Source organism: Lampetra fluviatilis, chromosome 52 (assembly GCF_964198595.1).
Source record: "Lampetra fluviatilis chromosome 52, kcLamFluv1.1, whole genome shotgun sequence".
Taxonomy (NCBI): domain Eukaryota; kingdom Metazoa; phylum Chordata; class Hyperoartia; order Petromyzontiformes; family Petromyzontidae; genus Lampetra; species Lampetra fluviatilis.
This window is the reverse complement of record NC_136326.1, coordinates 8618082-8642884: the sequence shown is the minus strand read 5'-3', so window position 1 is coordinate 8642884 and position 24803 is coordinate 8618082. Positions and strand designations below refer to the sequence as shown.

Below are 24803 nucleotides of genomic sequence, written 5' to 3'. Positions count from 1 at the left end.
GTGTGTGTGTGAGTGGGTGTGAGTGTGTGTGTATGTGAGTGTGTGTGAGTGTGTGTGTGAGTGTGTGTGAGTGTGTGTGAGTGTGTGTGAGTGTGTGTGTGTGAGTGTGTGTGTGAGTGGGTGTGAGTGTGTGTGTGAGTGGGTGTGAGTGTGTGTGTATGTGAGTGTGTGAGTGTGTGTGAGTGTGTGTGTGAGTGTGTGTGTGAGTGTGTGTGTGAGTGTGTGTGAGTGTGTGTGTGAGTGGGTGTGAGTGTGTGTGAGTGTGTGGGGAGTGGGAATTCAGTGGTTTGCGCACTGCACTACGAAGGCCAACACCGGTGACGATTATCTAAACCGGTCCTGGGCCTCCACTAGGTCGACTCGGCCTCAAATGAGTGCCTGGTGCAGTGTGTTGTAAACATCGCCACTGGGGAGACAAAGGCGGCCGGGCGTAGTGTTGGCACCCACCTCCTCGTGTCCCGTTCCGGCCTTCATAGGCGCTCGCTAACATCACTTGCCCCAACAGTATGTCAAGGCTATACGGGGGATCTTTGTCTTTGTGTATGTTCGTCGGTGTATGTATGTCAATGTGTGTGTGTATGTGAGTGAGAGTGTGTGTTGCAGTCGCCCTCCAACAACAGCGCAGGGCAGAGGAGCGACGCTCACAACAACGAGTGGAGTGCCGGGCAGTTAAAACACAGCAAGTTGGCACAGTAGGGGGTCACAGGTGGTGCATCTGCCAACCATCTCAGTCAGTGGACCCATGGCACCTGCTGGGTCTGTCCCGTCACCTGCCATCAGCGAGCCCTGGACCCTTCACGTGGCCTAAAAGTGCACCTGGCCTGGTACAGGCACCGTGGTGACGTCACCGCCACTTTGTTGTTGATGTGAAGATGTGCGCGTGGTGGGGAGCGGTGGCGCAGCGGTTAGCGCGCTGTGCGTTCTGGGTTCGACTCCCAGCCTCCTCTAGCTCGAGTAGCCTGGTGCGGGGTGTAAAATATCTGCACTGGGGAGACAAAGGCGGCCGGGCGCGGCGTTGGCACCCACCTCCTCGTGTGCCGTGCCGACCTTCGTAGGTGCTGCTCGCTAAAGGCACTTGCCCCAACATCCCGTTAGAGGCTATGCGGGGGATCTTTATGTGTTGTGTGTGTGTTGTATGATTGTTGAGTGTGTGGTGCTGTGCTCTTCTGTCTTGGTGTGTTGTAAATGTGTGCCACTGGTATGTGTTGTTACGTTATATGAGGTGTTTTGTGTGATATTCACACATCACAGCACACGTCACACACACACACATCACACACACGTCACACACATACACATCACACACATCACACACACATCACACACACATCACACACACACATCATACACATCACACACACACATCACACACATCACACACACATCACACACACACATCACACACACATCACACACACACATCACACACACATCACACACACACACATCACACACACACATCACACACATCACACACACATCACACACACACATCACACACACATCACACACACACACATCACACACACACATCACACACACACATCACACACACACATCACACACATCACACACACATCACACACACACATCACACACACATCACACACACACATCACACACACATCACACACACATCACACACACACACATCACACACACATCACACACACATCACACACACACATCACACACACATCACACACACACACATCATACACATCACACACACACACATCACACACACATCACACACACACATCACACACACACATCACACACATCACATGCACTCACATCACACACACATCACACAAACATCACACGCACTCACATGACACACACATCACACACATACATCACACACACACATGCACTCACATCACACACACATCACACAAACATCACACGCACTCACATGACACACACATCACACACATGCATCATACACACACATGTACCACACGTATCACACACACACATCACACATACATCACACACACACATCACACACACATCACTCCCCCACAACAAACACAGCACAACATTTCACACAATACCGCATAATAATGACTCAATAAACAACATCTGACGTTATGCGACCACATTTATACATGAACTGACGTGTTAACTGTGCTTCCGTATCGAGTTATTTGCCAATGACCGATTTAATTAACTCATTAAAGTGTTTATGATGAACGTGTGAACATGTTATTTATATTTATCTGACTTTGCACTCTCTACGTGTCGACGCATTACACGAAGTTCACGGCCTCCACGCAGCAGACTCGGCTCTCCCACAGTGCTAAAGCTAAAGATAAAAGGTCCACCGTGCAGTCATCACACAGCGCCGGGGCAAGTGCTGTTAGCGAGCAGCACTTGGGAATCAATCAGCATCTGAATGTTTAGTTATTCTGCAGGAGGAATCCGATGAGCAATAAAGCTCCTTTTTCCACGGGGTAAGAGCGTTAGAACAATGAACACGATACCCACAGACGAAAAGCACTTTAAATCCAATATACAAATTTTATATTTAAAAATACTTTTTAAAAAACACGCTTCAAAGAAATGTACTGCCCGAGCTGCCCCTCCCCCTGCCCCCTCCCCCCATCGCCCCTCCCCTCCTTCCACATCCCCCGCCCCTCGGCGTGGCTCCCCGAGGCTTGCCGTGACGTCAGGGACCACGTGGTGATTTACAGGCAACGTGAGTTGAGCATCGACAATTAGAGGCGTAAAAAAGATCGTTAAAAATATATTTTAAATTTTCAATGATATAATATCGTATTGTCATCAGTATGACATAGCGATACGAAGTTTGCAGTCGATACGACATTGGGGAATATGGTTGAAATTGAGTTACACGATTTTTGGATACGACAACACATACAGTAAGTTAAATAAAAGCGTGTAAAACTTTTTGAATATATGTTTTGGATTTTTTTTTTAATGGAATATCGTGTTGTCATCAGTATGACATACCTATACGAAGTTTGCAGTCGATAGCACATTGGGAAGTGTGTAAAAATTGAGTTACAAGATTTCTTTTTTGAGGATACAACACACGAAGAAAGTTAAAATAAAAGCGTGTAATAATACTAATGAAGCTAAACTAAGTTTTTGTAGCAGGGGTAATGCCTCACTGGGCTCTGTAACTTCTTTGGCAGAAGCGACCGCTGGCTATCACGAATGATAGCTGATAGCTCAACGAAGTTGCTTATCATTATCATCATCGTCGTCGTCGTCGCGTGTAAATGTGTAGCGTGTAAATGATCTCAACAGTAAACGCACGTGTCGCAATAGGCCACCACGGCACGCCTGCCCGACCGCCTTTGTCTTCCCTCTGCTGTTGTACAAAGACCCCCGTGTAGCCTTAACAGACTGGAGGGGCAAGTGCTGTTAGCGAGCAGCACCTATGAAGGCCGACACGGCACACGATGGGGTGGGTGGCCAGCACCACGCCCGGCCGCCTTTGTCTCCCTAGTGGCGATGTTTACACACCGCATCAGGAACAAAATGTAGGCTGAGTCGACCTAGGGGAGGCCCAGGACCGGTTCGGATAATCGCCACTGTCGTTGGCCGTGAGCGGGAATGGGCCGCTGGGTTCGGAGCGCAATGTAGCGCTTACCGCTGCACCACCGCTCCCCAAGTACGCGTTTAAGGCCGAGCTGACCTCAAAAACGCCCAGTGATTATTGTAAATATGACACACCACTGATGTTAGGGGCCGTCCATAAATGACGCCACGCACCTAAGGGGGGGGGGGGGGGTCAGACATTTGTGACGATGTGTGGCAAGGGGGGGGGATTGAGAAATGTGACGTCACATCAAAATGCGCAACTTTAAATGAATATAGACAACACGTTCTACTTAATTAAATATGCTTTTTAATAAAGGGTTTCTCCTACAACATCAGAGTGCAGCGCCACATTAAATACGCACTACAATGACAATAGTTTAAAGCGATTTGAAGCATGTTGGGGGGGGGGGGCAGAGATTTGTGACATCATATTTGAGAAGGGTCTGACTTATTGTGACGTCGTGTGACGAAGGGGGGGGGGGGGGTAAAAAATCGTCCAAAATCGCGTGACGTCATTTATGGACGGACCCTTATGCGTGATAGGGAATCGAACTCTGGTCCTCATTTGCCGTTAACCGAACCACACTGGTCACCCAGACACTACTCTTTGCCACACTGGTCACCCAGACACTACCCCTTAACACACTAGCCACCCAGACACTACCCCTTCCCACACTGGTCACCCAGACACTACTCCTTACCACACTGGTCACCCAGACACTACCCCTTACCACACTGGTCACCCAGACACTACCCCTTACCACACTGGTCACCCAGACCCTACCCCTTACCACACTGGCCACCCAGACACTAGCCCTTACCACACTGGTCACCCAGACACTACTTCTTACCACACTGGTCACCCAGACACTATTCCTTACCACACTAGTCACCCAGACACTATTCCTTACCACACTGGTCACCCAGACACTACCTCTTACCACACTGGTTACCCAGACACTATTCCTTACCACACTAGTCACCCAGACACTATTCCTTACCACACTGGTCACCCAGACCCTACCCCTTACCACACTGGCCACCCAGACACTACCCCTTACCACACTGGTCACCCAGACACTATCCCTTACCACACTTGTCACCCAGACCCTACCCCTTACCACACTGGTCACCCAGACCCTACCTCTTACCACACTGGTCACCCAGACACTATCCCTTACCACACTTGTCACCCAGACACTATCCCTTACCACACTGGCCACCCAGACACTACCCCTTACCACACTGGTCACCCAGACCCTACCCCTTACCACAATGGTCACCCAGACACTACCCCTTACCACACTGGTCACCCAGACACTACACCTTACCACACTGGTCACCCAGATACTATCCCTTACCACACTGGTCACCCAGACACTATCCCTAACTACACTGGCCACCCAGACACTACCCCTTACCACACTGGTCAACCAGACCCTACCCCTTACCACACTGGTCACCCAGACACTACCCCTTACCACACTAGCCACCCAGACACTACCCCTTACCACACTGGTCACCCAGACACTACCCCTTACCACACTAGTCACCCAGACCCTACCCCTTACCACACTGGTCACCCAGACACTACCCCTTACCACACTAGCCACCCAGACACTACCCCTTACCACACTGGTCACCCAGACACTACCCCTTACCACACTGGTCACCCAGACACTACCCCTTACCATACTGGTCACCCAGACACTATCCCTTACCACACTGGTCACCCAGACACTTCCCCTTACCACACTGGTCACCCAGACACTACCCCTTACCACACTGGTCACCCAGACACTACCCCTTACCACACTGGTCACCCAGACACTACCCCTTACCACACTGGTCACCCAGACACTACCCCTTACCACACTAGTCACCCAGACACTACCCCTTACCACACTGGTCACCCAGACCCTACCCCTTACCACACTAGTCACCCAGACACTACCCCTTACCACACTAGTCACCCAGACCCTACCCCTTACCACACTGGTCACCCAGACCCTACCCCTTACCACACTAGTCACCCAGACCCTACCCCTTACCACACTGGTCACCCAGACCCTACCCCTTACCACACTTGTCACCCAGACCCTACCCCTTACCACACTAGTCACCCAGACCCTACCCCTTACCACACTGGTCACCCAGACACTACCCTTTACCACACTGGTCACCCAGACACTACCCCTTACCACACTGGTCACCCAGACACTATCCCTTACCACACTAGCCAACCAGACACTATCCCTTACCACACTGGTCACCCAGACACTACCCCTTACTACACTAGCCACCCAGACACTACCCCTTACCACACTGGCCACCCAGACACTATCCCTTACCACACTGGTCACCCAGACACTATCCCTTACCACACTTGTCACCCAGACACTATCCCTTACCACACTGGCCACCCAGACACTACCCCTTACCACACTGGTCACCCAGACCCTACCCCTTACCACAATGGTCACCCAGACACTACCCCTTACCACACTGGTCACCCAGACACTACCCCTTACCACACTGGTCATCCAGATACTATCCCTTACCACACTGGTCACCCAGACACTATCCCTTACTACACTGGCCACCCAGACACTACCCCTTACCACACTGGTCAACCAGACCCTACCCCTTACCACACTGGTCACTCAGACACTACCCCTTACCACACTGGTCACCCAGACACTACCCCTTACCACACTGGTCACCCAGACCCTACCCCTTACCACACTGGTCACCCAGACACTACCCCTTACCACACTGGTCACCCAGACACTACCCCTTACCACACTGGTCACCCAGACCCTACACCTTACCACACGGGTTACCCAGACCCTACCCCTTACCACACTGGTCACCCAGACCCTACACCTTACCACACTGGTCACCCAGACACTACCCCTTACCACACTGGTCACCCAGACACTACCCCTTACCACACTGGTCACCCAGACCCTACACCTTACCACACGGGTCACCCAGACCCTACACCTTACCACACTGGTCACCCAGACACTACCCCTTACCACACTGGTCACCCAGACCCTACCCCTTACCACACTGGTCACCCAGACACTACCCTTTACCACACTGGTCACCCAGACCCAACCCTTACCACACTGGTCACCCAGACCCTACCCCTTACCACACTGGTCACCCAGACACTACCCCTTACCACACTGGTCACCCAGACACTACCCCTTACCACACTAGTCACCCAGACACTACCCCTTACCACACTGGTCACGCAGACACTACCCCTTACCACACTGGTCACGCAGACACTACCCCTTACCACACTAGCCACCCAGACACTACCCCTTACCACACTAGTCACCCAGACCCTACCCCTTACCACACTGGTCACACAGACACTACCCCTTACCACACTGGTCACCCAGACACTACCCCTTACCACACTAGCCACCCAGACACTACCCCTTACCACACTGGTCACCCAGACACTACCCCTTACCACACTGGTCACCCAGACACTACCCCTTACCATACTGGTCACCCAGACACTATCCCTTACCACACTGGTCACCCAGACACTTCCCCTTACCACACTGGTCACCCAGACACTACCCCTTACCACACTGGTCACCCAGACACTACCCCTTACCACACTGGTCACCCAGACACTACCCCTTACCACACTGGTCACCCAGACACTACCCCTTACCACACTAGTCACCCAGACACTACCCCTTACCACACTGGTCACCCAGACCCTACCCCTTACCACACTAGTCACCCAGACACTACCCCTTACCACACTAGTCACCCAGACCCTACCCCTTACCACACTGGTCACCCAGACCCTACCCCTTACCACACTAGTCACCCAGACCCTACCCCTTACCACACTGGTCACCCAGACCCTACCCCTTACCACACTGGTCACCCAGACACTACCCCTTACCACACTTGTCACCCAGACCCTACCCCTTACCACACTAGTCACCCAGACCCTACCCCTTACCACACTGGTCACCCAGACACTACCCTTTACCACACTGGTCACCCAGACACTACCCCTTACCACACTGGTCACCCAGACACTATCCCTTACCACACTAGCCAACCAGACACTATCCCTTACCACACTGGTCACCCAGACACTACCCCTTACCACACTAGCCACCCAGACACTACCCCTTACCACACTGGTCACCCAGACACTATCCCTTACCACACTAGCCACCCAGACACTATCCCTTACCACACTGGTCACCCAGACACTACCCCTTACCACACTAGCCACCCAGACACTACCCCTTACCACACTGGCCACCCAGACACTATCCCTTACCACACTGGTCACCCAGACACTACCCCTTACCACACTGGCCACCCAGACACTACCCCTTACCACACTGGTCACCCAGACACTACCCCTTACCACACTGGTCACCCAGACCCTACCCCTTACCACACTGGTCACCCAGACACTACCCCTTACCACACTGGTCACCCAGACACTACCCCTTACCACACTAGCCACCCAGACACTACCCCTTACCACACTGGTCACCCAGACACTACCCCTTACCACACTGGTCACCCAGACACTACCCCTTACCACACTGGTCACCCAGACACTACCCCTTACCACACTGGTCACCCAGACACTACCCTTTACCACACTGGTCACCCAGACACTATCCCTTACCACACTGGTCACCCAGATACTACCCCTTACCACACTGGCCACCCATACCCTGCCCCTTACCACACTGGTCACCCAGACCCTACCCCTTACCACACTGGCCACCCAGACCCTACCCCTTACCACACTGGTCATCCAGACCCTACCCCTTACCACACTGGTCACCCAGACACTACCCCTTACCACACTGGCCACCCAGACCCTACCCCTTACCACATTGGCCACCCAGACACTACCCCTTACCACACTGGTTACCCAGACACTATCCCTTACCACACTGGTCACCCAGACCCTACCCCTTACCACACTGGCCACCCATACCCTGCCCCTTACCACACTGGTCACCCAGACCCTACCCCTTACCACACTGGCCACCCAGACCCTACCCCTTACCACACTGGTCACCCAGACCCTACCCCTTACCACACTGGCCACCCAGACCCTACCCCTTACCACACTGGTCACCCAGACACTACCCCTTACCACACTGGCCACCCAGACCCTACCCCTTACCACATTGGCCACCCAGACACTACCCCTTACCACACTGGTTACCCAGACACTATCCCTTACCACACTGGTCACCCAGACCCTACCCCTTACCACACTGGCCACCCAGACACTATCCCTTACCACACTGGTCACCCATACACTACCCCTTACCACACTGGTCACCCAGACACTACCCCTTACCACACTGGTCACCCAGACCCTACCCCTTACCACACTGTTCACCCAGACACTACCCCTTACCACACTGGTCACCCAGACACTACCCCTTACCACACTGGTCACCCAGACACTACCCCTTACCACACTGGTCACCCAGACACTACCCCTTACCACACTGGTCACCCAGACACTACCCCTTACCACACTGGTCACCCAGACACTACCCCTTACCACACTGGTCACCCAGACACTACCCCTTACCACACTAGTCACCCAGACACTACCCCTTACCACACTGGTCACCCAGACCCTACCCCTTACCACACTAGTCACCCAGACACTACCCCTTACCACACGAGTCACCCAGACTCTACCCCTTACCACACTGGTCACCCAGACACTACCCCTTACCACACTGGTCACCCAGACACTACCCCTTACCCACTGGTCACCCAGACACTACCCCTTACCACACTGGCCACCCAGACACTACCCCTTACCACACTGTTCACCCAGACCCTACCCCTTACCACACTGGTCACCCAGACACTACCCCTTACCACACTAGTCACCCAGACTCTACCCCTTACCACACTGGTCACCCAGACACTACCCCTTACCACACTGGCCACCCAGACCCTACCCCTTACCACACTGGTCACCCAGACACTACCCCTTACCACACTGGTCACCCAGACACTACCCCTTACCACACTGGCCACCCAGACCCTACCCCTTACCACACTGGCCACCCAGACTCTACCCCTTACCACACTGGTCACCCAGACACTACCCCTTACCACACTGGCCACCCAGACTCTACCCCTTACCACACTGGTCACCCAGACACTACCCCTTACCACACTAGCCACCCAGATACTACCCCTTACCACACTGGTCACCCAGACCCTACCCCTTACCACACTGGCCACCCAGACACTACCCCTTACCACACTGGTCACCCAGACACTACCCCTTACCACACTAGTCACCCATACACTATCCCTTACCACACTGGTCACCCAGACACTATTCTTCATCCGAACTCAAACCCGAGCATGAAACCCGAGCATCCACTGTTCCACTTCACTCACCATCCTCACCACTAACCCGTAGTGACCAGCGTGGTGAAGTATAGTCAAAAAACCCCGCGTGGGGAGAGAGAAGCACGCGCCACACACTCGTCGTGTTCCACACGCTAATGGCGATTCGCAAACAGTGCCAAAGTATTGATCGATTGATTGAGTGGCGATGGTGATTGTGGTGGTGCTGGAACCCGGCAACCCGAGTTCGACTCCCCTGGCGGCCAACACCAGCGGCCATCATCTGAACCGGTCCTGGGTCTCCTCCCCTAGGTTGACTCAGCCTCAAACCATTACCCGGTGAGTGCTGCTGTGAAGAGAACGGCGATCGGACGTGGTGCTGCCCACCCACCACGTGGTGTGCCACAGTGTAACAGCACTTGCCCCAACTGTCTGTTACGGCCTACACGGGGGACCTTAGCCTTTTGTCCGCTGGTGACATAATCTCTCTTCCCGCTATTAGGCATCGCAGAGCGACCCCCCCCCCCTTCATCACCCCCCCATCCCCCCTACAGCCCCCGGCTTGGGATTCACTCATTCAGCCAACACAATGGCAACAAAGGCTCCCCCCCCTCTCTCTCTGCCTCTCTCCCTGTCGCCTCCACGCGCCGCAGACAGCCGCGGCAGCCAGGAGCGCCGGCGGCGGCAGGGAGAGATAATTAGACGGAGATGGCGCGCGGAGGCGAGATAAGAGAGAGGGAGCCTCGATGGGAGACGGGGGGGAGGGAGGTGAGGGCCACGGGATAGGCGGGACATTGGGGGAGCTGACAATTTCATCAGCGTCTATTACGATCATAATTCAGCCCTGTGCTCATGTAACGTCGTTGCGGTTGCGTTCCTGCAGAACAGCGTGTTATGGGGAAACAAAAATTGGCGTTATAACTAATTGCGTATAATGTATAGTGGGTTTAAACGGCTGTCCCGCGATGTACAAACGCGAGATGCGTAACGTGGGGCTGAACAGCGACTGAGGCGGCATCACGCTGACCCCGGGGGGTCCGCGAGATGCCCTTTCTGGGGGGCAGCGAGACCTGGGAAGATTCTGTTTTAGAAGCTAAATCATCGACAAGACAAATTAAGCACCGGCACGACAGCGCAACTTACTTTGTGTGTCTTTGTTTACGCGATCTAACACGGAACACCTGGGGTTCGGATTACTTCGTTACATCAAAATTGTGTTTAAGAACATCGCACAATGCTTTTTTGAACGATTGAGAACGAAATGGGTGCAATGCTGCAGTCAAGGTGAAGAAGCACTGGTGTCGAAGTGTCATCCAGCAGCATCCCAATGCCTCGTGCAACGATGATGACGACGATGATGACGACGATGACGATGATGACGACGATTATGACGATGATGACGACGATGATGACGACGACGATGATGATGACGATGATGATGACGATGATGATGACGATGATGACGACGATGATGACGATGATGACGACGATGATGATGATGACGATGACGATGATGATGATGATGACGACGATTATGACGATGATGACGACGATGATGACGACGATGATGATGACGACGATGATGATGACGACGATGATGACGATGATGATGACGATGATGATGACGATGATGATGACGATGATGATGACGACGATGATGACGATGTTGATGACGATGATGATGACGATGATGATGACGATGTTGATGACGATGATGATGATGACGATGACGATGACGCTGCTGCCGCACGGCCACTCCTGGCGCACGGTGAAGTTCGTTCCGTCGCGTTACATCCGACAGCACCCCGCGTTATGGAGCCACATCCAAAACCAACGCGTCCCCCTTCCAATATCTCTCATCGCGTCGCCGTTCATCCAATCGCGCGCTTGTGAAAACAACCACTCGCTGCAGGCGACATCAATCCCCTTCACCCAGGGCCCAAACCCCGCGGGAGTTCCACAGTCTTTGCTCTCCGCTCACCAGGTGAGGAGGAGGCAATTGTCGCGTGGGCCGTGATCCACCCGCAGCCCCAACCCGAGCCGCCCCACGCAGGCGGCTCCACACGAAGCCTGCCCAGGATCAGAATCTTGAATGTGGATCGCTGGAGGAGGAGGAGGAGGAAGAATCCGATAAGCTGGGAAGATCTTTGTTGTTTTGGTTCCCAGAGTACTGGCGGGTCAAGGCACCTGTCTGGGCAGCGTTGAGTCAGCGACACCCCCCAAGACACCAGCGACACCCCCCCACACCCCCTCCACACCCCCCCCCCCCCCAATCCCTCCACCCCCCGACTCTCTGCTCCTTCTGTTCCGTCGCTCCATCATCGCCTCTCGCTCGTCCCAGATCGGACATAAAACGCCGGGGCAGCCGATACGAGGAGCGCCCCACAACTCAACATAAATCCATCTCGCTCTCTACAACCTGGGGAGGAGGGGGGGGGTGTTGTGGTGAGAGGGGGGGAGGGGGGAGAGTTGGAAAGGGGAGAGGGGGAGAGAGAGAGGGGGGAGAGGGGGGTGAGAGATGGGAGAGAGGGGGTAGAGAGGTAGGGGGAGAGAGGGGGATGAGAGAGGGGGGTGAGAGGGTGGAGGAAGAGAGGGGGGCGGGTGAGAGAGGGGGATGTGAGAGGGGGGGGGGTGGAGGAAGAGAGGGGGCAGGTGAGATAGAGGGGGGGGGGCGGGTGAGAGAGGGGGATGTGAGAGGGGGGGGGGTGCTGCAGATCGCAAGTGTGTGCCCAGCCCCCCCCCATCGTGTCTATTTCCCGCCCGCGGTCTCCCAGCGCGGGGGGGGGGGGGGGGGGCACGGCCCGCGTCGTGGAGGCGCCCAGCGAGGAACCCTCGGGGGGGGGTTAGTCCACGTCCAGCACCTGCGGCTGTGGCAGCCCACCACACACACACGCACATACACACGCACACACACACGCACACACACACGCACACACACACGCACACAACAACAACAACAACCGCCATTCGCCACTAAGTGGCGGTGACGTCACCACGACGCTTGTGCAAGGCCATGTGCACCTTGAGGCCACGTGAAGTGTCGAACGCCCGCTGGCAGGAGGTCACGGGGCAGACCCAGCAGGTGCCACGGGTCGACTGACCGAGATGACCGAGATGACTGGCTGATGCACCACCTGTGCCCCCTACTGTACCAACTTGCTGTGCTTTAGCCACCCGGCGCTCCGCTCGTTGTTGTGAGCGTCGCTCCTCCGCCCTCCGTTGTTGTTGGAGGGCGACTGCCTCCAACTGCCCAGTAGCGTCCTTCACGAGCCTCTTCCACTGAGGCCGATCTTGACACCGCTGGTACCAGTCATCGGCAAGTCCACTCAGCTCCACATCCTCCTGTACCACATCACTCCATCTCTTCTCTAGCCCGTGCCGCGCCCGTTTAGCCCCCTCGATCCGGCCGAATAAAAGCTGTTTGGGCATGCGGTGGCTGGGCATGCGGGCTACATGACCCAGCCAACGCAGCCTTGCCTGCCGGAGGAGCTCACTGATGGGACTTTGCCCAGATCTTTCAAGGACTTGTGAGCTCCTCACACAATCCAGCCTGGTTAAACCCAGGATGGATCGTAGGCAGGCCAGCCTAAATGTTTCCAACCGGCGAAGATGCTCCACTAAGGGGGTCCACGTTTCGCAAGCGTAGAGAAGGGAGGGAATGACCGTGGCCGAGAAGACCTGAAGCTTCGTGCGGAGCGACAGACCAGGTAGCTTCCACACAGCGTTACGCAACCGATGAAAAGATATTGCCGCTCGACTGATTCGGAGTGAGACCTCTGCTGATAAACTGGAGCCGGTCATAAGCACACTGCCCAGGTATGGGAAACTCTCCACTCTCTCCACAACTGCCCCATCACCAATTGGGAGTTGTGGGGGTGGAGTGTCCGATGGTACAAAATACCCAGGCAGGTGCTTAGTTTTGGTGGGGCTGATGCTAAGGCCCCACCTCTTAGTGGCATGCTCCAGTCTCAGCAGCAGCGTCTCCAACTCCTCTTCTGAATGAGCAGCTATTACCAAATCATCGGCATACATAACGTGGTTGACCAATAGGGAGCCATCCCTTGATCCCACCCGGGCGTCGATCAGCCTTCCATTATATCTGTACCAAATGGAAATTCCCCCGGTACAGCTATTGAAGGCTTCACGAACTACGCAGTCGAAATAGATGTTAAATAATGTGGGAGGCAGAGGACATCCCTGTCGCACCCCAAGGTGTACAGGGAAAGGCTCCGACTCCCGGCCACGTAGTTTTACCCGGGCCCGCTCACCATCATGAAGGTCCTTAATGATCGTGAGCAGAAGGTCAGGGACTCCGAAAGCACGAAGAACAACCCAGAGCCCAGTCCTACTGATGGTATCATAGGCCTTGACCAGGTCAATAAAGCAGAGATGTAGGTCTTTTTGGGATTCCCTACACCTCTGCTGTAGCAGACGGACAGAAAATATGGCATCTGTGCAGGACCGCCCTTTCCTGAAACCGCATTGGGGCACCGCAAGCCTCTCCTCAGCGTGCCTAGCAAGGCGATGTTGAATAATCCTTGCCAGGACACGCACACACACACACGCGCACACACACACATACACACACACATACACACGCACACACACACGCACACATACACACGCACACACACACGCACACATACACACGCACACACACACGCACACACGCACACACACGCACACACGCACACACACACGCACACACACAAGCACACAACAACAACCGCCATTCGCCACTAAGTGGCGGTGACGTCACCACGACGCGTGTGCCAGGCCATGTGCACCTTGAGGCTATCACGTGAAGTGTCGAACGCCCGCTGGCAGGAGGTCACGGGCAGACCCAGCAGGTGCCACGGGTCGACTGACTGAGCTGACTGAGATGAATGGCTGATGCACCACCTGTGCCCCCTACTGTACCAACTTGTTGTGCTTTAGCCACCCGGCGCTCCGCTCGTTGTTGTGAGCGTCGCTCCTCCGCCCTTCGTTGTTGCTGGAGGGCGACTGTCTCCAACTGCCCAATAGCGTCCTTCACGAGCCTCCTCCACTGAGGCCGATCTTGACACCGCTGGTACCAGTCATCGGCAAGTCCACTCAGCTCCACGTCCTCCTGTACCACATCACTCCATCTCTTCTCTAGCCCGTGCCGCGCCCGTTTAGCCCCCTCGATCCGACCGAACAAAAGCTGTTTGGGCATTCGGTGGCTGGGCATGCGGGCTACATGACCCAGCCAATGCAGCCTTGCCTGCCGGAGGAGCTCACCGATGGGACTTTGCCCAGAGCTTTCAAGGACTTGTGAGCTCCTCACACAATCCAGCCTGGTTAAACCCAGGATGGATCGTAGGCAGGCCAGCCTAAATGTTTCCAACCGGCGAAAATGCTCCATTAGGGGGGTCCACGTTTCGCAAGCGTAGAGAAGGGAGGGAATGACTGTGGCCGAGAAGACTTGAAGCTTCGTGCGGAGCGAGAGACCAGGTAGCTTCCACACAGCGTTACGCAACCGATGAAAAGATATTGCCGCTCGACTGATTCGGAGTGAGACCTCTGCTGTTAAACTGGAGCCGGTCATAAGCACACTGCCCAGGTATGGGATGTGGAGCGGGTGATGATGTGTAGCGGGTGATGATGTGGAGCGGGTGATGATGTGGAGCGGGTGATGATGTGGAGCGGGTGATGATGTGGAGCGGGTGATGATGTACAAGTGGAGCGGGTGATGATGTGGAGCGGGTGATGATGTACAAGTGGAGCGGGTGATGATGTACAAGTGGAGCGGGTGATGATGTACAAGTGGAGCGGGTGATGATGTGGAGCGGGTGATGATGTGGAGCGGGTGATGATGTGGAGCGGGTGATGATGTACAAGTGGAGCGGGTGATGATGTGGAGCGGGTGATGATGTGGAGCGGGTGATGATGTACAAGTGGAGCGGGTGATGATGTGGAGCGGGTGATGATGTACAAGTGGAGCGGGTGATGATGTACAAGTGGAGCGGGTGATGATGTACAAGTGGAGCGGGTGATGATGTACAAGTGGAGCGGGTGATGATGTACAAGTGGAGCGGGTGATGATGTACAAGTGGAGCGGGTGATGATGTGGAGCGGGTGATGAAGTGGAGCGCGTGATGATGTACAAGTGGAGCGCTCCGGTCGCTTCAGTGTCTCCTGCCGAGCCACGGAATGCCGACACCGCTCCAGAGATGCCGCTGGCCTTGGACCAATCAACGCCGCTGATGAGATCAAGGAGATGATCGCTCCTTCAAGTTTAAGTTCATTTATTAGGTAGAGTCCTGTGAGCCATGCGGCTCTTGAGTCGGGTGCAACCGCAACAAACAAAATATGAACACGGAACATCTTAAAGCGACGACGCGGAACAGAAACATCCTGGAATAAACCAGCAAATATATAAAAAATACTTATAAAACGCTGTGTGCAAAAATCCCAAAGTGGTGCAAGTCAATAATAACAACAACCATAAGACAAATTAGGTTAACCATATGTTTTCGAATTACCAAAATAAAACAATGTAACAACAGTAATCATAGGAACTGTGATTCAAAATTTAACAATACACGATATCCATAGCACGTACGACCACACTTGCAGCCATAGCTGGCAGCATGACGTAGATGCAGAGACAACAACAACAACAACTACAACAACAACAACTACAATGCCACATGCAGGTGGTCAACCCAGCAGACAGCCGCGTCAGCAGGAGCAGCAGTAGCGGAGTCGCTCGCTGTGATGATGCCTCCTTCGGCGTAATTGTGGATAAGGGCATTGCACATAGACTAACATTGTCCATAGACTAACATTGCACATAGACTAACATTGTCCATAGACTAACATTGTCCATAGACTAACATTGCCCATAGACTAACATTGCCCATAGACTAACATTGCCCATAGACTAACATTGTCCATAGACTAACACTGCACATAGACTAACATTGCCCATAGACTAACATTGCACATAGACTAACATTGCACATAGACTAACATTGTCCATAGACTAACATTGTCCATAGACTAACACTGCACATAGACTAACATTGCCCATAGACTAACATTGCACATAGACTAACATTGCACATAGACTAACATTGTCCATAGACTAACATTGTCCATAGACTAACACTGCACATAGACTAACATTGCCCATAGACTAACATTGCACATAGACTAACATTGTCCATAGACTAACATTGCACATAGACTAACATTGCACATAGACTAACACTGCACATAGACTAACACTGCACATAGACTAACATTGCCCATAGACTAACATTGCACATAGACTAACATTGCACATAGACTAACATTGTCCATAGACTAACATTGCACATAGACTAACATTGCCCATAGACTAACATTGCCCATAGACTAACATTGCACATAGACTAACATTGCACATAGACTAACATTGCACATAGACTAACATTGTCCATAGACTAACATTGCACATAGACTAACATTGTCCATAGACTAACATTGTCCATAGACTAACATTGCACATAGACTAACATTGCCCATAGACTAACATTGTCCATAGACTAACATTGCACATAGACTAACATTGCCCATAGACTAACATTGCACATAGACTAACATTGCACATAGACTAACATTGCACATAGACTAACATTGCACATAGACTAACATTGCACATAGACTAACATTGCCCATAGACTAACATTGCCCATAGACTAACATTGCACATAGACTAACATTGCACATAGACTAACATTGTCCATAGACTAACATTGCACATAGACTAACATTGCCCATACACTAACATTGCACATAGACTAACATTGCACATAGACTAACATTGCACATAGACTAACATTGCACATAGACTAACATTGCACATAGACTAACATTGCCCATAGACTAACATTGCCCATAGACTAACATTGCACATAGACTAACATTGCACATAGACTAACATTGTCCATAGACTAACATTGCACATAGACTAACATTGTCCATAGACTAACATTGCCCATAGACTAACATTGCCCATAGACTAACATTGCCCATATACTAACATTGCCCATATACTAACATTGCACATAGACTAACATTGTCCATAGACTAACATTGCCCATAGACTAACATTGTCCATAGACTAACATTGTCCATAGACTAACATTGCACATAGACTAACATTGTCCATAGACTAACATTGCCCATATACTAACATTGCACATAGACTAACATTGCCCATATACTAACATTGCCCATATCCTAACATTGCACATAGACTAACATTGTCCATAGACTAACATTGCACATAGACTAACATTGTCCATAGACTAACATGGTCCATAGACTAACATTGCCCATAGACTAACATTGCCCATATACTAACATTGCCCATATACTAACATTGCACATAGACTAACATTGTCCATAGACTAACATTGCCCATAGACTAACATTGCCCATATACTAACATTGTCCATAGACTAACATTGCACATAGACTAACATTGTCCATAGACTAACATTGCCCATATACTAACATTGCACATAGACTAACATTGCCCGTAGACTAACATTGTCCATAGACTAACATTGCACATAGACTAACATTGCCCGTAGACTAACATTGTCCATAGACTAACACTGCGTATAGACTAACATTGCCCATAGACTAACACTGTCCATAGACTAACACTGCCCATAGACTAACACTGCCCATAGACTAACATTGTCCATAGACTAACATTGCCCATAGACTAACACTGCCCATAGACTAACATTGCCCATAGACTAACATTGCCCATAGACTAACACTGCCCATAGACTAACATTGTCCATAGACTAACATTGTCCATAGACTAACATTGCCCATAGACTAACACTGCCCATAGACTAACATTGTCCATAGACTAACACTGCCCATAGACTAACAATGTCCATAGACTAACATTGCCCATAGACTAACATTGTCCATAGACTAACATTGCCCATAGAGTAACATTGTCCATAGACTAACATTGCCCATAGACTAACACTGCCCATAGACTAACACTGCCCATAGACTAACACTGTCCATAGACTAACACTGCCCATAGACTAACACTGCCCATAGACTAACACTGTCCATAGACTAACACTGCCCATAGACTAACACTGCCCATAGACTAACACTGCCCATAGACTAACATTGCCCATAGACTAGCACTGCCCATAGACTAACATTGCCCATAGACTAACATTGCCCATAGACTAACATTGCCCATAGACTAACATTGCACATCGACTAACACTGTCCATAGACTAACACTGCCCATAGACTAACATTGCCCATAGACTAACATTGCCCATAGACTAACATTGCCCATAGACTAACATTGCCCATAGTCTAACACTGCCCATAGACTAACACTACCCATAGACTAACACTACCCATAGACTAACACTGCCTTATTATTCTTCCGCACGGCTGACATAGATGCAGAGACAACAACAACGACAGCGACTAGGATGTGACAGTAGTGGAGTCGTAGTTTATCATCGCCGTGACGATGTCTCCTCCTCCTCCTGCGTATTCGTGGATGGGGCATCGCTGCACGCCGCACGCTGCACGCTCCCTGTCCTGGACGACCACAGAGTCGCACCGCTACTGGAGGGAGTTTCTCATTTCCCATTTGCCCATCGTCAGCTGCCATCCGCTGTCTGCTGCCGCCGCTGCTGCCGCCACGGTTTGTGCAGTGGGCGATGCGGTTGAGGGGTCGACCCTGAAGCAGCTTCGTGGAAGATCAAAACCCCCCGAGGGATCTGTCAGCGTTGGGCCTTTCACAGCAAGGCGGTGTTTGTTTGCCAGTTCTGTTGAGCTCCGTCCAGCTCTCTCCAAGGGGATGATGTTCGCGTGTCCGTCCGTGCCACCACCGCTCTGACTCTCATAGCCCAGGGCTTGGGGGTCGCCCCTTCCTTGGTAAGCAAAGGGGGCCTCGGGGGCCCCCCGGGTATTGAGCTGTGTAACGACCTCTGACCTGTGGCACGGGATAAGAGGAGTCTACAATATAAACGACCAGCGGCCTCCTCCACCGCTCTCTGCTCTGTTATCTTCTCGGCGTTCGCTCCCTCGGGAATCGTGGCGCCGCTGTTGGGGAGATGTGAACCACCTCGCCTGGCATGCCCGACCCTGACGCCTGTTTGCATGGCGAACTTCTTTCACACCGTACGTAGCCAGCCGTGTCATTCGGAGGTGCGTTGGGAAGGACAGAACATGAAACACGTAAAGCAGTTTGAAAGGAATGAGTTTTCAATGCAGAGTGGAAAGTGCTTCATAGCTCCACAGTGACTTCCTGATATCGGAAGGGAAGAGCGTTCCAGACGGCCGCAGAAGCAGCGCCTCTGAAAGCGGTGACCGTGTTTGTTCGATGGCAGCAGCCAGAAGCCGCAGCGGGGATGGCCAGAGTTGTCGTGATGATGGTTTCTGCTTCTATGCGCCTGCTGTATATTTGGAGTCTGCGTGTCTCAATCGCTCCACGTGGTCGCGTGGATTTTTCTCCGGGCCCTCCGGGTTTTCCCTCCACTCGCTTAGAGTATTTTTGGCTGCGATACCTTTCCGTACGATGATGATGAGCCACTTCGTTGAGCTGTGATTAGCAAGGTCGCTTTAGAAAAAAGCTGTATCGCTCAGTGGGCCTTACCTGGTCAAATAAAAAGAGTTAGTGAATAGATTTCAAATCGGGTCCATCTCTTTGAAACACCATGTATAGTACGTCCGTGTCTCTTGCTCCGTGATAATGATAAGAATTTACACCGCGAGATGCTGATGATGATAGTGAAAGTGGTGGTAGTGGATGTGGTTATGATGCTGCTACTGATGATAATGATGCTGATGTTGATCTTGATGCTGATGATGATGCTGATGATGATTATGCTGATGATGATTATTATGATGATGTTGATCATGATGCTGATGCTGATCACGATGCTTCTGCTGATGATTATGCTGATGATGTTGATGATACCGATGTTGATGATGGTGTTGATTATGATGCTGATGATTATGCTGATCATAATGCTGATGTTGATCATGATGCTGCTGCTGATTATGTTGCTGATGATGCTGCTGATGATGATGCTGATGTTGATGATGATGCTGATGATTATGCTGCTGATCATGATGCTGCTGATGATGTTGAGGATGTTGATGATACCGATGTTGATGATGATGTTGATTATGATGCCGATGATTATGCTGATGTTGATGATGTTGATGATGTTGATGCTGAAAATGTTGATAAGGTGTCGGCATCATTTTCCACTGACAGCAGAACAATCACACATCTCTGCGCCCACCCACAACAACCGCGGGGCCGATACACTCCTGTTTGGTACCACCAAGCAAAATAATAATAGAATTGTAGTGACATGGAATGAGTCACTGTAGCGCGTGCCGCTGGGAGACTGGTAGACAATAGGATCAGGGGTAGCAGCTCCTTCTACCAGCTGCACTTGTGGGCGAGGCACGGAGCCCTCTGGGGGATCTAGAGGGGGGCGGGGCCGAGGGCGGAGCCTGGCCACGCTGGGGAGGATAAAAGGACGAGCTCTGACTCGCGGTCGGGGCTGCTGCCATCTGGAGGAGTGGAACTCGTCTTGATCTGCGTCGTCGTCGTCGTCGTGATTGTCGCCCTCTTCAAGCTGTGGGTCCGGCAGCGTGTTGGCTGTCCCGCTGTGTGGTTATCCCCGAAGGCTGTGAAGGCCGGAACAAAGGAGAGAGAGAGTTTACCTCCTACTAGTGTCTGTGAATTAGCACACTACACAATCGCCCTCGTGTAGGTTTTAAAATTGGTATGTTTTTTTAACAGAAATCATCGATGTGTTTAATAAGACTCGTCTTCCTTCCGGGAATCAGCGCGTGTCTAGAATTCACGTCAGTGTCGCCACGTGTATGTGTGTGCGTCACTGTGTATCACTGTGTGTGTCGCCGTGTGCGTCAATGTGTGTGTGTCACCGTGTGTGACACCGTTTGTGTGTCATCGTGTGTATTACTGTGTGTGTGTGTCACCGTGTCACTGTGTGTGTCACTGTGTGTCACCGTGTGTGTGTGTGTCCGTGTGTATCACTGTTGTTTGTGTCATCTCAGTCGGTCAACCCATGGCACCTGCTGGGTCTGCCACGTGGCCTCCTGTCAGCAGGGAGCCTTCGACACTTCACGTGGTAGCCTCAAGGTGCACCTGGCCTGGCACAGGCGCCGTGGTGATGTCACCGTCACTTTGTGGCGAATGGCGGTTGTTGTTGTTGTGTGCGTCGGTGTGTGTGTGTATGTAGGGAGCGGTGGCGCAGCGGTTTAGCAAACTGCACTACGAAGCCGGTGGTCCCGAGTTCGATTCCCGCTCACGGCCACCAACACCAGTGACGAATGTTTGAACCGGTCGTGGGCCTCCCCTATGTCGACTCGGCCTTAAATGAGTACCTGGTGCGGTGTGTAAACATCGCCACTAGGGAGACAAAGGCGGCCCTCGCGTGCCGTGCCGGCCTTCAAAGGTGCTCGCTAACAGCACTTGCCCCAACAGTCTGTGAGGGCTATACGGGGGATCCTCGTCGTTTATCTGTGTCTCTGTGAACCCATGTCTCCCCAATGTCTCTATGTGTGTGTGTCTCCCCGTGTCTCTGTGTGTGTGTCTGCGTGTGTCTGCGTGTGTCTCTCAGTATCTCGCTGTATCTCCCCGTGTCTCCCCATGTCTCTGTGCGTGTGTCTCTCAGTATCTCGCTGCGTCTGTGTGTCTCCCAGCGTCTTCCTCCCCGTCCCCACCCCCCACCACTCTCCCACCCAGCCGTATCCCGGGCCACCCAGGAGGAGGAGGAGGATGGAGTGTTATTATGAATGGGCGAATGATTCCGCTTCCCTGAGAGAGCGAGAGAGATCCGGGAATTGATTCGGGTCTCGCGGCTCCCCTCGCCTAACCACCCCCCCGCCCCCCTCCTTCAAAGGTTCACGCGGGCATCGGGCAAGCTCCGACTGAGCACGCGGCCAAGCAACATCGTCATCATCATAAAGTAATATATTAAGACACGGTATTGATTTAGTTGTCTGAAGAGAGCAACGCCGAGTCGTGTGACTCGTTTTCTTTTTTTCAAGAGGCTCCTGCTGCTGTTGCTGCTACGTTTGAGTCGTTGTATTATTTGTGAAGATGCGTTCAGACCACAACAAATGACGAGGTCGCGTTTGTTATTCGCGTGGGGAGGAGGGAAACCGCAGAAACGCCGACGAGAAAACCCACGCCACGTGCGAGGGGGCAACGCTATATCCCTCCCCCGAGTACAGATGGATGGAACAGATGGAGATTAGGCCACACTCTCTGCCCTGCCGCCTTCTGCTGTCAGAGCCAGGGGGGACGGCTCCTCCTCGACCCCCACCCACGGAAGAGGAAGGGAGTTTCACAAACACCATCCTTGTGTGAGCCACCAACCCCTCGCTGTTGCCGCCACAGCGCTGGGTCACAGGCAGCGTGGCCATCAGGCCCAAGGTCAGCAAGCTCCTGCCAACTGCGTCTTGAAATTCGTGCAATTACACCTCACCAGGTACTTATTTGAGGCTGAGTCGACCTAGAGGAGGCCCAGGACTGGTTCCGATAATCGTCACCGGCGTGGGCCGTGAGCAGGAATCGAACCCGGGTGGCCGGGTTCGTAGCGCAGCGTAGCGCTGACCGCTACACCACCCCACTACCACCACACGCACTCGATCTCGTGATGCTCGTGATGATAGGTATTGATTAGCTGATGATTATTTAATATATATAATTTAATTATGCTGTTGATGACAAGGCTGACAATGCTCATACTAACAATGGTGACAATGCTGATGATGACAATGGTGATGCTGCTGCTCCTAGGGAGAGGGGGGTGGTGGTGGTTTTTTGGCTACGGTGCTACCTGGCGCAATGTGTAAATAATTAGCAGTGGCAATGAAGACAAAGGTGGTCGGGACGAGTCCTGCGTGTAGCGACACGGCGTCGTGCCCCGTGCTGTTGACCTGCGACGGAAACCATCGGTCGTTGACCTCTGGGCAGCGGGAGAGGCAATCCTTGCATAAGAATGGGACCCCCAATTAACGTTACAGATTGCACTTTGAAACACCACAGAATCACAAAAATATAAACACACACACATATAAACACACACACATATAACACACACCGCAAATATAAACACACACACATATAAACACACACACACCTTTAACACACACACACAAACATAAACACACACACACACATAAACACACACACACATATAAACACACACGCAAATATAAACACACACACACACATATAAACACACACACACACACATATAAACACACACACACATATAAAACACACACACACACGCATATAAACACACACACACATATAAACACACAAACAAATAGGAGGAGGAGGTGGAGGAGGAGGAGGTGGAGGAGGAGGTGGAGGAGGGGGAGGGTGGAGGAGGAGGGGTGGTGGAGGAGGAGAGGAAAAGAGGGAGGAGGAGGTGGAGGAGGAGGAGGAGGTGGAGGAGGTGGAGGAGGTGGAGGAGGAGGAGGGGTGGAGGAGGGAGGTGGAGGAGGAGAAGGAGGAGGTGGAGGAGGGGAGGAGGTGAGAGGAGGAGGAGGTGAGGAGGAGGGAGAGAGGAGGGAGAGGAGAAGGAGGAGGTGGAGAGGAGGAGGTGGAGGAGGGGGAGAAGGAGGAGGTGGAGGAGGAGGTGGTGAGGAGGAGGAGGTGAGGATGGTGGAGAGTGAGGGAGGAGAGAGGTGGAGGTGGAGGAGGCGTGGTTGGAGAGGAGGAGGAGGAGTGAAGAAGGAGGAGGGGAGGAGGTGGA

At 52.4% G+C, this 24803-nt stretch overlaps 1 protein-coding gene across 2 annotated transcripts in view; it reads left to right on the top strand.

Moving 5' to 3' along the window:
• LOC144949143 (protein kinase C epsilon type-like) overlaps positions 1 to 24515 on the top strand; it is a 384575-nt gene extending 360060 nt beyond the window's left edge. Inside the window, exon 18 of one of the 2 annotated variants that reach the window (XR_013640246.1) lies at positions 24504 to 24515. The gene's annotated coding sequence lies outside the window, so the exon portion shown is untranslated. Of the gene's footprint in view, positions 1 to 24494 lie in introns of both variants that reach the window. The other variant, XR_013640245.1, reaches the window with a different exon arrangement.
• Positions 24516 to 24803: the final 288 nt, after the last annotated feature.